A 13363-nucleotide genomic window follows, 5' to 3' on the forward strand; every position below is an offset into this window, starting at 1 on the left:
GTGGTCGTTACATTTGATAGTTCACTGAACTGCACAGGCTTATGCTATGTGTACTCTTCTACTCGTACAGCTTTTCTTTACTGAAAGACTGAATATACGATGGACAATAGCCAGAGAGTAACAGGAAGAGAACTCTGACCCATGATCTGCAGCAACCAGTCCAGGAGACCAAAATCTATGGTGGCTGGCCTGCAATGACTAGTCAGACCTGTGGGAGTCAGACCACCCTCTCTAGCAACTGATTCACCCAAACAACGACCCATGTAATAATTGGCTCAAAATGGCCAGGATTTTGGTTGATAATGGAAACCTTCCCTAATATTTGTCCTTGCTTCCAACCGAGGACCAGTCAGAGACCGTCCAGTATGCCCCCCTAACCATCACACAGGATGCCCTACTTTTAATTAGCCCACCAACAGCTTCCCCACACCACCTGCCTCCAGTCAGGGCATCTCTGAAGCCTTCCCTTTTCTCCCCTATAAAGCTTTCCCACTCCTCAGTGTGCCCTTTGAGTATCTGCCAAAACGCACTGACAGTGGCTGACTCTTGCTAGAGTGAGCTCTGAATAAATAGCCTTTGCCTGCTCTCATGTGGCTGGTCTTTGTTTACGTCCACAGACAAGTGTTTGTTCAGTAAAATAATTCAATATTTCAATAAAAAGGCTCATAAAAATGAAGTGGGGACCAATACTGTGGGTTCTGGGTAAACTGGGTGTTCAGAGGGAGGCGGTTTTATCCTGAATGTTGGAATAGAATGAAATGTGCACAATACGTAGAGTAGGAGAAAGATGAATTTTGAGTTAATGGGGTTGAGATTAGGGCATCTGGTTTGCTACAAGGAGAGCAGTTGCTTTGTTTGGGAATATTTTGAATAAAGCGAGAACACTTAAGTAACTTTTACAGCCATATTCATGGTGCACATGGATGTATGAATAAATGCAAAAATTTAGCAGTTAATTCCTGGTCGTGCCTGTCACAAATCTTAAGTGCTTCGCCTGTCTGACACGTATTCAGACAAGCCATCTGTCCTGCATTTGAGTTTAATCATAGACAATGAATTTTAAAGCTCTGTTATTTGTCAGACATTGGACCACTAAGTTTAAGACCTAACTTGCAGAGGGAAAAAATGTATGTCGAGGCATGACTATGAATTAAAAGTAATTTGACTAAGTAAATTATAAATCTACCATAATCTTGTCCAGCTCCGTTTACAGCCCAGCTTGCTTTGTGACTCCTGGGGAACCAAAGGAGACAAAGTTTCTCTCTCTCTCATCTCTCTCTCCCTCTCTGGTCCTGTTTCCTTGGCAACCTAATCTTTATCTGATGAAAGATGGAGGTCTGCATCGAGGAAAGGCAGTTGGAATTTCAGCAAAGCCTCTCACTAATCTTTCTCCTGCCTTATCAAATGATTTGTTTTGTTACAAGAAGTTATTTTACACCCACCTTTTAGATGGCACTGGGGGGTTGTTTACTTGATATCCTGGAAGGGCTGAGAGAATGTTTCCACGTAACACTGTAACCACAAAGAAGATGAAATCAGCCTCTTGGTGGACACAAACTAGGCACCTGCAAAGTGAGAACTAAAATGTCTCTTGGGGCACCTGTCTGTGAAGCTTGATCTCCAGGTTATGAGTTCAAGCCCCACGTTGGGCTCAGAGATTACTTCAAAACAAAACAAAACAAAAAACAACAACAAAAAGGTTCTAACTAATCTTTCTGTCTCTGAGGTTCTAAGTAATCCATACACAAGCTCTAAATTGCAAACACCCCTGTCCCTCTCAGCCACCCACATACATTCTGGCAGAGGCATCGCTGCCAGGAGAACCATTTTGAAAGAATGAATCTTGGAATTTTGAAATCATTTGTACACTGTGAAGGAAAGGAAGGGAGAAAGAGGAAGAAGGTGGAGGACACCCTCAGGGGGATGTGTCTGGTGGGCGGTGGGCCACTTCACATCCCTTTCAGGGACTTCCTGAGAGTGCACTTGCTGAGCACACAGGTGGGGGTTAATCAACACCCTCTTTCAAAATGAAAACACCTAGGCCTCTTTTGGGGGCTGTTAGTCATTTACAGGTTTATATGAGGAGGGCCAATCTGAAGGGTGGGCGTAGTTTGGGAGTGCTGACAAACTGTGTCAGGGAACCCGGGCGGGGCCTCGCCTGAGTGGGACTCAGAAGAACCCCAGGAGTTAGGAAGCCTGTAGGTGTAGTAGTAGCAGGTGGGAGAAGAATGAGAGAGGCAACATTTTATGCCCAAAATATTATGGTTGGGGGGATGAATAAGAAGAGCACAGAAAAATTTTAAGGCCGTGGAACTATTCTGTATGATGCTATGAAGGTGGATACCTGTTATTATATGTTTGTCAAAACTCATAGAATGTACATCGCCACGAGGGTACGTGTCCCTTGCTCTGAACTACCAACTTACAACTCACACTGTCGGAGCCAACTCACTCGTCACTTAATGCCGGTCTATGTTTTGACCAATACCTGTACATGAATATCTGTACTCACAGTGTAAATGCTAACTCTGAGACTTTATTTCTGCCAACATTTTCCCTCCACAATGCTTAGCATTCAGAATTTAATTACTGTAATATATTTTAAATTTCCCTTTTCAGGTATTTGTCTGGAGCAGAAAACTAATTTTGGAAATGGCTGAATGGGTGTACAGATGCCCACGTGTTGATGAGAAATTCATTTCCTCATTCATTGGTTTATTCGCTGGGAAAAAAATTAATTCCATTTGCTGGAAGTGCAGAAATGTTCAGAGAGATAAACCAAACCTTATTCAGGAAGAAACATGGGTGTTTCAAAAAGTTTTACCAGAGCTGATTATAGATGGCTCAGAGGGAAATGGAATGTTTCTCTTGGATGTCAGTAGGTTGGCCTTGATGGCCAGTTCTAGGGCAGACCTCCCTGAACATTCTGTGAAGAGGCACCTTTTGGCCTCAGTATCCCTAAGGGTAGAGAAGTGTGGTGGGCTGTGTGGGCACAGTGGATGGGGTGGCTGTCCTTCCTTTCCAGCAAACTGGAAAGAAGGTTGTGAGGAGGAATTTATATAAGACAGTGACTGTCTTTGCAATCGCCAAAAGGCACTCATAGCTTCTCTTGCCCTCCAAGTATCAGGATAAGGGCAGAGAACCATGGAGTCCTGCGGTGTCTTAGTTGGCTCTGCTTGTGCTCAGACATGTGGCATTCAGTGAGTTCCTCAGGGTGATAGCTGTCATTAGTAGATCTTGTCTAACCTCTGAGGACAAGGGATGGGCATGCCTCCTTTCTCTTTATCACTGGGAGTGTGGGAGCTCTCCAAAACAGGGAGGAAAGGAGCTACCTTGGAGGCAGGGAGGGGCTGCTACAGTTGTACCTGGAAACCAGGGGCCAGGCGTTAGCCCTCAATGGGAAGCAAAAGGGAGAGTATTTGAGAGGGAGAAGATCTGGTCATCTCTGCTCTCTCCAGGTTGGTTTATGCCCTGACAGCCCCGTTCACAGGGCACGGAAAGGCATGAGGGAGTCTATGATGGACGTAGCATTAGAATCTTTAAGCTGTGGGACAGAACAGAACCCGCAAGGCAGGTAAGGTAAGAGAGTGGACAGACGGAGCAGCTCATTCGTACCCAGCATGGAAGCGCCACCACCATGGGGCAATGGCAGCATTCAGAAGAGCACTCCAAGTCCTTCCTTCCTCACGTCACACAGGTCCGTGTGATCTGAGCTGTCTCCCTGGCTTCTCTGGCCCTCTCCTTATTTGCCACAGTCTTTCTTTCTAGACATCTCTTGCTGGTCTATTCTCATCCTGACATCAGCCCTTGGATTTCCAAACCAATCCAAGAGGCTGAAAGTTGAAGACTAAGATGGAAAGACTAAGATGCCCACCTATCGTCCTGCCTGGTGGCCCTGTGATTTCCTGGGGACAGGACACATGCAGGGGCAAGCGACAGATTTTTTGGAAGAGATTCGATGGCCCCAGTGGCCCAGCTTTTAACATCTTCCTCGCAAAGGGCCAGTTTCTTCACTTTCTTTTTTATATGTGGGGAGATGATGGAACGTGTTGGAAAATGTCTTAGCATTTGGCAACGATCTGCATGAGCATAGTGCTAGGATTGCTCTGCTCACAACTAAGCTGCAATTTTAGGCAGAATTTGCAGAGCATCTCAGCGTTTAACAGCTCACGAAAACTTGGCAGTGATTTCAGGCTGCATAACATCTGCTTATTTCATTTTGTTACAAGTCACCTGGGCAAAAACTTCCTCACTCTGGCCTGTAAATGAGCTCATCCCCAATTAGAACACTCCGGTTCGTAGCAGTAGAAATCGTCCCTGAGCCATCTATAATGAAGCCTTAAAGCTAATGGCACTTCTCCGTGCTAGCAAAACAAAACCATTATTTTTCTTCGTAGCTCAGATGGGTGATTTGGTAGTGTCTTACCAGCTCTACAAGCTTATTCTCTGGGGAGGAAGTAATGTTTTCTTAGTAGAAACTTTTTTTTTTTTTTTAAATCTGGAAATTTTGAACAAAATTATTTGGAGCCATTTAATGTGGATTTAAAAATAATGTGGTTCTGTACCAGCTTAGCACTCTCTGATCATTTTATTTTATTATTTTTTAAAAGCTTTTTTTGTTTATTTGTCAGAGAGCACAAGCAGGCAAAGTGGCAGGCAGAGGCAGGGGGAAAAGCAGACTCCCCGCTGAACAAGGAGCCCACTTGGGACTTGATCCTAGGATTCTGGGGTCATGACCTGACCTGAAGGCAGCCACTTAACTGACTGAGCCACCCATGTGCCCCTCTCTGGTCTTTTTTTTTAAAGATTTTATTTATTTATTTGACAGAGAGAGAGAGATCACAAGTAGGCAGAAAGGCAGGCGAGGGGTGGGGGAAGCAGGCTCCCCGATGAGCAGAGAGCCCGATGCAGGGCTCCATCCTAGGACACTGAGATCATGACCTGAGCCAAAGGCAGAGGCTTAACCCACCAAGCCACCCAGGCGCCCCCCTCTCTGATCATTTTAAAAAGCATGACTATTGTATCTATTCAAGATTTTCCAATGGAGACCTTTGAGGACTGTTATTAAATAGGTACCAAGTATACTGAGCTCCACAGTTATTTTTCTTCCCATTTTCCTCCAGACGGCTATAATATTCCTCAGGAAAAGTATGCTGTTTGAATGCACCTGCGAGCATCTCCCTACTTTAGAAGTGGTAGGAAGCCCAGGTTGGTCATCTTCAGTTTATTATGTATCCTGACCCCACACCAGATGTCCTTCTTCAAGGTCAGCTCTCTGTTTCTGGTATACAGTTTTACAGGAGCACCAAAGGACAGTGACTTGGAGAAGACAGCAACTGATGCCACTGTCTTGGCACTGTTGGCCAGGACCAGAAAAGACCCTGCCAACCTTCACGGCGGGCTGCTTTAGTGTCCTTTGGCCAGAGTCGACAGGGCAGGAAATGATGGAAAGTCATCTGAGCTGGGGCCCAACCAAAAAGTTGGCTAAAAAGTTCCTTCTTAGCACTCCATGCTGGTTTTCTCTGAACTGGTTCTTTACGCTGCGACAAAACTCTCATAATATCATGGGATCAGAACTGATCATCAGTCTGGGACTGGTAGTTGACCTTGAATCTTGACTCTGGGCCTGTGCTTAATTTTCTGTGGTGACAATGAAAGCTCATTAAAAAGCTGACACATCGTTTTCAGCCTTGAGTTCATCTCTGTGATTCACTTCAGTGTCTTAAGGAAGGAGAAGAAACCAAATTAGTCACAGGGAAAAAAAATAGAAGAAACTTTGGGGGGCCTCCCTTTTTATGTCATAAAGTTATTTGTAACTTGAGAGTTATTAAACGATCCCACTAAGAGCCCCTTCTGTTGAAATGTTAACAGCAGGAGACAAGTGCTGTCCATCACCCACTTGAAGTGTTACTGAGGAGCGAAAACCAATTCTCTGACAGCCACACGCCTTGCTGCAAATTCATCCTTAGCATCGAACTGAAGGAGAAATGACAGCTGATGAAGAAGTTTTTTAAATGCAGAAAAAGTTGACTGGAGAGTTTTCATGGTTCAACTTGATAAAAATATTGCCAAACTTTCTTTTTTAAACCAAAATTAAAATATCTATATAACTCGGGCTGTTCCCTTTATGCCACAGTGCATAAAACTACATTTATTTAGGTAGTAATAAACCCTCCATTGTTATTTAACTGGCTAATCCTAATTTCAGGTGGGAATATTTTCCAGGGAATTTGAAGAATCATTTTTTGAGGTGAGGCTTGGGTCTCTGTGGGGCACCCATGATGGGAGGGTCTGCAGAAATACACCCAAGGCCCAGAGGGAAAAAGAAGAGAGCGTGTTAGCTTGCCACTAGGAAGTAACCACCCAGCTTTTGAAAAATCAGATTCCTCCTTTAAGCCATTTATTATGTTACAAATTTTTGAAAGGCTTTAGGAATGACTTACGTTGAAAAGCTGATAAGCAAGAATTGTTTGAAATTTGAGACCCTAAAGGGGGAGTTCACCTTGATGGGTGCAGTTTTTGTGCCGGCCTCTAAAACTGTGTGATGGAAATGTAGTTGATCCTAATCCCATACACGCTTGGCTTCTGATGTAAGTGGTGCAGGGTTGATCATACTATACTTGTTAACCTGCAACTTGCGTTTTTCTCTTAATATGCCACTCGGTTCTTTCCCTGTGAATATCACAGATGATATTCTCTGATATTCTGATTCAGAATCTTGTTCTCTCTTCCTGAAAGGGGGCTGGACATTGGGAAATTAGGAATAAGCCTCCTCAATCCCAGCTGCCTTGTAAACTCTTTTGCACTTTACTTCTAACTGCCTCGATTGGATCCTTTGCCAGTTTAGATCCAGGTTCCAAACATATTTGAATGGACGCAATCAGCAAATATATTCTCAGTGGCTTGGCTATGGACAGAACTTTATATATATACATATACACACACACACACACACACACACACACACACACACACACAGATTTATTTATTTGAGAGAGAGAGAGAGAGCGTGTGAGTGAGCACACAGAGGGGAGGGGCAGAGGGAGAGGGAGAGAAAGAATCCCAAGCAGACTCCGTGCCGAGCGAGGAGCCTGACGTGAGGCTCTGCTCTATCCGAGGACCTGAGCTGAAACCAAAAGTCTGACGCTAAACCGACTGCACCACCCAGGCATCTCCGGACAGAACTTCTTAATACAAACTCTCATAAGCTTTATTTTACAGAAGAGTCTGTTGGCAAAGTGCTCAGACCTCCAAACCACTCTACTTGACACCTTTGCAACGCATTTGATGCCACCATTGTGGTGTGGAGCCTCAGTGCCACTCAGCCTTTCCCAGGGATGTGCCAGGATCTCTGTGGAGCCCCGCTGTCATGGATGTAAGATGTATGTCAGTGGTACCCAGGACAGAAGGAAATCAACATGCAGAGTCTTTGCCTCGGTTAACTGGTAGACCGTGGGGAGTCTTCCTGTTTTTAACAGCAACATGGATATTTTTATAAAAGTTTTCTCCAAAGTACAAATGACCTGATGAACAAAGAGATGAGCCGTTTCTTTTTTAACTTTATTTTTAGTTTTGAATTATGTGACTATAATAAAAATGTACCCATTTGTTTCCTAATAGAATGAAAGTTGAGTGGATAAAAGCATTTCTTTCTTAAACTTATGTCTTTCTTGGGGTGTAAGGCTTTTTTTTTTTTTTTTTAATTGTGACAGGAAGTCTCTAAGTCACAAGAGGAAGGCAAGCAAACCCTGTGCTGTAACAGGGACACCTGGCTTCATCTGATTTTCCTAGCTTGCAATTACATCAACCTCTGTCACTAGCTGTAGAATGGGTTCAATTATGCAGTGTCTTTAATCTGGAATATCTCTGGACTTGAGAAACATTATTGCTTTAATTATCACCACACCCCTAGGAGGAACCAGAGGTAGAAACTCTGACCAGCATCCCAGTATTACAGGGGAAGGAGTTAAAAGGAAGGGCTACCGAGTGACTAGACAGACAGCCTCTGAGGCCTGGAGGCAGCATGCGTGCCGACTCGGAGGCGCTGGGTTCAGACTTATAGGTCCTGGTCTGTGTTTCTGTGTTGACTGTCCAGTGAGTAAGATAGTTGATGAGCCTGAGGCACGCTGAGGTAATACATCAACAATGGATTTGAATGGAATCAAGAACTGGGTACATAATCCTCATTCTGGCTTTACTGACCCAAAAAGAACACTCTCCATGTACAAGGGAACACTAAGTAGCTTCAGCGGATTTTGAGTCACCGGTTTGGGGCAGCCTGGTCAGAAACTTAGACCAAGTGATTGCTCACTGGTCTTGCTTTTGGACTGTTCTCTGTAGTCCCTTAGGCCAGCAAAAGCTCACTCTCATGCTCTCCCTCACCGCCCCGCCCCACGCACACATACCCTCCAGCTCTGCTCTGGCTGTGTGGGTCTTTTTCGGTTGACAATTAAAGGAGGACCACAATTCTATGATATTAAGAATTAAATTAAAACCATATTTCACCTAAAAAACATCTCAGAGGACAGAGTGCCTGGTGCTACTGAACCAGCTTATTATCTTCCTGGGCAGCCGACATCTCTCAGAGCTCAAGAGGCACATGGGCTCTGGATGTGGAGGCAGCAGGAAAGTCGGAATGCCAGGCCCTGCTGGGTTGTGTCCGCGTCTCATATTTAGCAAGTACTTAGTGAGGGACACGCGGTATGGTGGGAGGACAATATGGCAGAAAGTACTGAAGTGCCATAATACTACATGGGACCACTCTTTTATTCATTATGTGTGAGAAGCAGTCAGTCAGATGTCCTATTGAGTGTCTGGTACTGCAGCTTCTCTGGGGCAGGCAGTGTTTCTGCTGGGTAGGACAGGGTCTTAAGGTGGAGAAACCCTAAAGAGATCACCTAGTCCAGAGGTTCTCATGGCAATCAGACAGAGTTATTATTATTTTTTTAAAAGATTTTATTGGGGCGCCTGAGTGGCTCAGTGAGTTAAGCCTCTGCCTTCGGCTCAGGTCATGATCTCAGGGTCCTGGGATTGAGCCCCGCATTGCGCTCTCTGCTCAGCAGGGAGCCTGCTTCCCCTTCTCTCTCCCTGCCTCTCTGCCTACTTGTGATCTCCCTCTCTCTGTCAAATAAATAGAAAAAATAAATACATAAAAAAAGATTTTATTTATTTGACAGAGAAATCAGAAGTAGGCAGAGAGGCAGGCAGAGAGAGAGGAGGAAGCAGGCTCCCCGTTGAGCAGAGAGCCCAACGCGGGGCTCGATCCCAGGACCCTGAGACCATGACCTGAGTTGAAGGCAGAGGCTTAACCCACTGAGCCACCCAGGCGCCCCAAATATTTTTTTAAAAGATTTTATTTATTTATTTGGGAGAAAGAGAGCATGAGAGGGGAAAGATCAGAGGGAGAAGCAGACTCCCTGCTGAGCAGGGAGCCTGATGTGGGACTTGATCCCAGGACTCCACGATCATAACCTGAGTCCAAAGCGGTTGCTTAACCAACTGAGCCACTCAGGTGCCCTTACTACAAATATTTTATAATTTTTCTCTTTACTACCCTAAATTAAAATTGCCACACAATATAGTGCCCAATGTCCAAAAACCGTGATAATGCTCTGTATCAGCTTCCCCAGGAAATAGAAGCTGAGATGGCATCAGAAGGCAGGAGAAGCATATCCCATACATTCCCAGGATCGACACATGTAGTAGAGAGAAAGAAGCAGGATGGGGCTGAGGGAGAGGTAGGCCTGTGCCTGAAGGCAGTCTCACAAATGACACAGCAGATCCTACAGGGAGCTCTGGACTTAGGGTGATCCTGATGAATTGTGCCCAACCAAAGCCTTCCTAACACCCCTGACCCCCCCCCCCCCCCAGTGATGGTCAATGGATGCAGGTAGCTTCTAGGAAGGAGTCAGCCCCCTGGAGACCAGAGCCACTGGGAAGGGGTGGAGACACTCAGCTATGGGCTGTCCGCAGTCAACATTCTAGGAGCTGTGGAAGCCCTGAAGCAGAGACCTAGAGGGAGCCCCCAGAGTCTAGCACAAACTGTAATAGAAAGGAAAAACAATAGGAAAGTAATTCCTAATAAAAGCATATGTATTTCTCACGTGAGGTAACTAAAAGATGTTGTGAAGTGTTCCGATAATTGCAACTGTTTATAACGAATCCATTTGGGCTTAAGAGAAGACCATACTCAACTGAATATGGCCAACACTTTCTCTTTATATCTGGCACTTGGAAATAAGGGCTAGGTGAGTATATATGTGTCTATACTTAAATGGTGACAATTACGTATGCAGACTGATATGCTGTCCCTGGAAGGTGACTGAAAAGGTGATCAGTTCTTGGTAGAGTTCCCAACAAAACAAGTATTTATATACAGTGGTTGCATTCTTGGAAAATTCAACGTGTATTAAAGCTGTGAAAAATATATTTTGTATTTATATGCTAAATGGAGTAGCTATGAGGCTCAGATCATTTTATCAAGTTTGATGAGACATTTATTTGAACTTAGTGATGGATATGGGAAAATTCTTTGTCATGGGAACCATACTCCACACTTTCTAGGGTATTTACCATGTCTAGCCCCACCCACTAAATGCTAGTAGTGCTTCCAATCAAAAACGCAAATTTCCATGCTTCCCCAAGGAGTCCTAGCCCTTCCTCTGAGAACTCGATTAGTCCTCTGCTTCTAGCCTGAACAGAACTGCTTTCCCTTCTCAAGGTGTTTTAAAGCAAGAGATCTGAGAACTCTGTTAAGTCCCTATTTCTACAAAGCAGTCCAAATTAAAGAGATTGTACAGCTCTGGGCACACCTGGGATCCCACAGCCTGGAGTACTGGCCCCCTAGCTCTCCCATCAGCCTTGGGATGTCATCCTCAAGTGTTTGAACCCCAACCAGATTGTCAAAGCCACAGTCTAGTTCATCTATAACTGACTGACTTAGTAGCAGCTGGGAAGGGTTGTGGGCCTCTTGGGTTCCCTTCACTTAGGAGGATTTTTACTGCCCACCCCGTGTTCCTCCATCACTTCTTGCTTTGGCAAAGCTGAATTTCAGGAGAGGACAGTGGATTCATGGGGGTAAGTAATCTGTCATACCTGCTTCTATACAAGCAAGGGAAATGGTTGTTTTCTCAGAAGCTTGATTTGGCCCTTAGTGGGGCAGGCTCTGTGTGTGTATTTCTTTCCTCCTACATCAAACAGTTGCCTCCGCTGCAAACTCACCGAAGCAGCCTGTCTAAGGGAAAGGATGAGGAATGTCAGGACAAGGACTGTGGAAATGGAATTAAAGATAAGGAGAGGGGTGCCTGTGAGGCTCAGTGAGTTAATCAGTGACTCTTGATTTCAGCTCAAGTCCTGATCTCAGGGTCATGAGAGCCAGCCCCATGTTGGGCTCTGCGCTGGGTGTGGATCCTGCTTGAGATTCTCTCTCCTTCTGCCCTGACCCTCCCCCTGCTCACACACCAGTAAGCTCTCTCTCTAAGGAAAAAGAAAAAGAGAGAAGAAAGATTTCCAGGCTGATTTGAAATATAAGACAACAGCAGCACCAACTGGGAATTCGAAAAGGGAAAACTTTAATAAGAAATATTTTATGCAGAATGTTTTATGCTAATTCAGATGTTAAGATTTAATTGTAAAGTGCTTATGCAGCAAAACTGCTGACACCAATGATGGTTCAGCCTGTATAAAGAATTACAAGGCTCTGGAAATGACTGCTGGAGCCTTACAGTAATTTGCATCCGGGAGAGTGGATGCGAAGGAGACGGACGTGTTTTATCTGTGCACCTGAATAACATACAGACAAGTGTTAGTCATTCGTTTATGAATATTTTCCATTACCACTCATCTCTCAACATATGGCAAACATTTCTTGCTGTTTTGTTCTGTCCCCTCTTCTGCAGGCTGCCGGAAACAGCTGGCACGTATCTTTTTATAATTTTGCCAATAACTTTTCTGATGCGCTGGGTTTCTTTTTGTGATTGGAGAGGAAAATTATTGATCTTCTTAAAGACATTAGTTCATTGTTGCTGGGAGGCCAAGAGTGTTTTTTAAATGAATAATCAATCACACTGCTGATTCTACCTCAAAATATGAGCGTCTCAGGAATTTCTGAACAAATGCATTTTGACCTAAGTGCCATTCTCTACTCAAAGGACTACAGTGTGATATTTTTTGAAATGATGGCATTACACCTTTGTGGACTTGACTCGTTCCATTTCATTAGAAAAAGTAGTGCTCAGAATGGATCACAGTTAATTGTAACAAAACCTTGTTAAAACTGACATGATGCAGCCTAGTCTCGGTTTTATCTTGATTTTATGCAACTTTTCGTAGTTTTTGAAAACATAATAAAGGCAATTCTGAGCATCTGAGCTTCACATTAGACTCAAAATGGACTATTCAAATGCACATTCGAGAAGCAAGGCCGTGACCTGTGGTGGTACTGTTGCATACCGAGACCCTGCTCATGGCCATCTCTAGTAGAACCAGTATCTGTAGATGAACCTGGACTTGGTCCAGATGCCACATGCTTGTTACAAGGATGTTCTGTTATCCAAAACCCCCTCCCTATTTTGGTCTTTGATTTGCACTTAGATTCTTGGGAATATGGACTGAAATGGACAGAGGCACCATGGCAATCCTCTAGTCCTTGAGATGATGGAAACTTTACCATTGGAACCCTCGCAAAGTAGGTTAAATCAAAACAGGTGAATAAGCATTGTAATCAGCCTGGGTGATACCATTTGTGGTAAAATGAAAGAGACTCAAACTAATTCTGAAGGCAAGTACAAATGAAGATTCTAAAAGGATAGTTTCAGTGAAATTAACACATAGCCTTCTAAATAGTTATTTTAAAAATTATGTGCTTGCCTTTTTAAAAAAAATTCTCATTTTTTAATATTGTTATTTTATGTTCAATTATCAACTTTCTCTGCTTCTAAGGACAAGGATGTCATACATAATTGATACCTATAACTTAACCAGATATTTTATTGAATTGGTGACTAAAACAAAAGAAAGAAAATGAACTTTTATCTCCTCTTTTTGTCTCCACCCACATATTGTATATGAGTATAAAAATATACAAACACATATGCACCACATGTATCTTTTTAAGATAAGGAGGCAAGCTATAAGAATATAAGAAAAGATGTAAGTCTAGTAGAAAGAGACATCATAGAGTCTGTCTCAGAGTAGTTGAGTTTATTTGAAACATAAAGGAGCTGCATTTATTTTTTAAAAAAGACTTTATTTATTTGTCAGAGGGAGGGAAAGAGAGCGAGTGAGCACAAGCAGGGGGAGCAGCAGGCAGAGCAGACAGAGGGAGAAGCAGATTCCCTGCTGAGAAAGTAGCCTTATGCCGGGG

Source organism: Lontra canadensis, unplaced genomic scaffold (genome assembly GCF_010015895.1).
Source record: "Lontra canadensis isolate GAN:19392208 unplaced genomic scaffold, GSC_riverotter_1.0 scaffold4, whole genome shotgun sequence".
Taxonomy (NCBI): Eukaryota; Metazoa; Chordata; class Mammalia; order Carnivora; family Mustelidae; genus Lontra; species Lontra canadensis.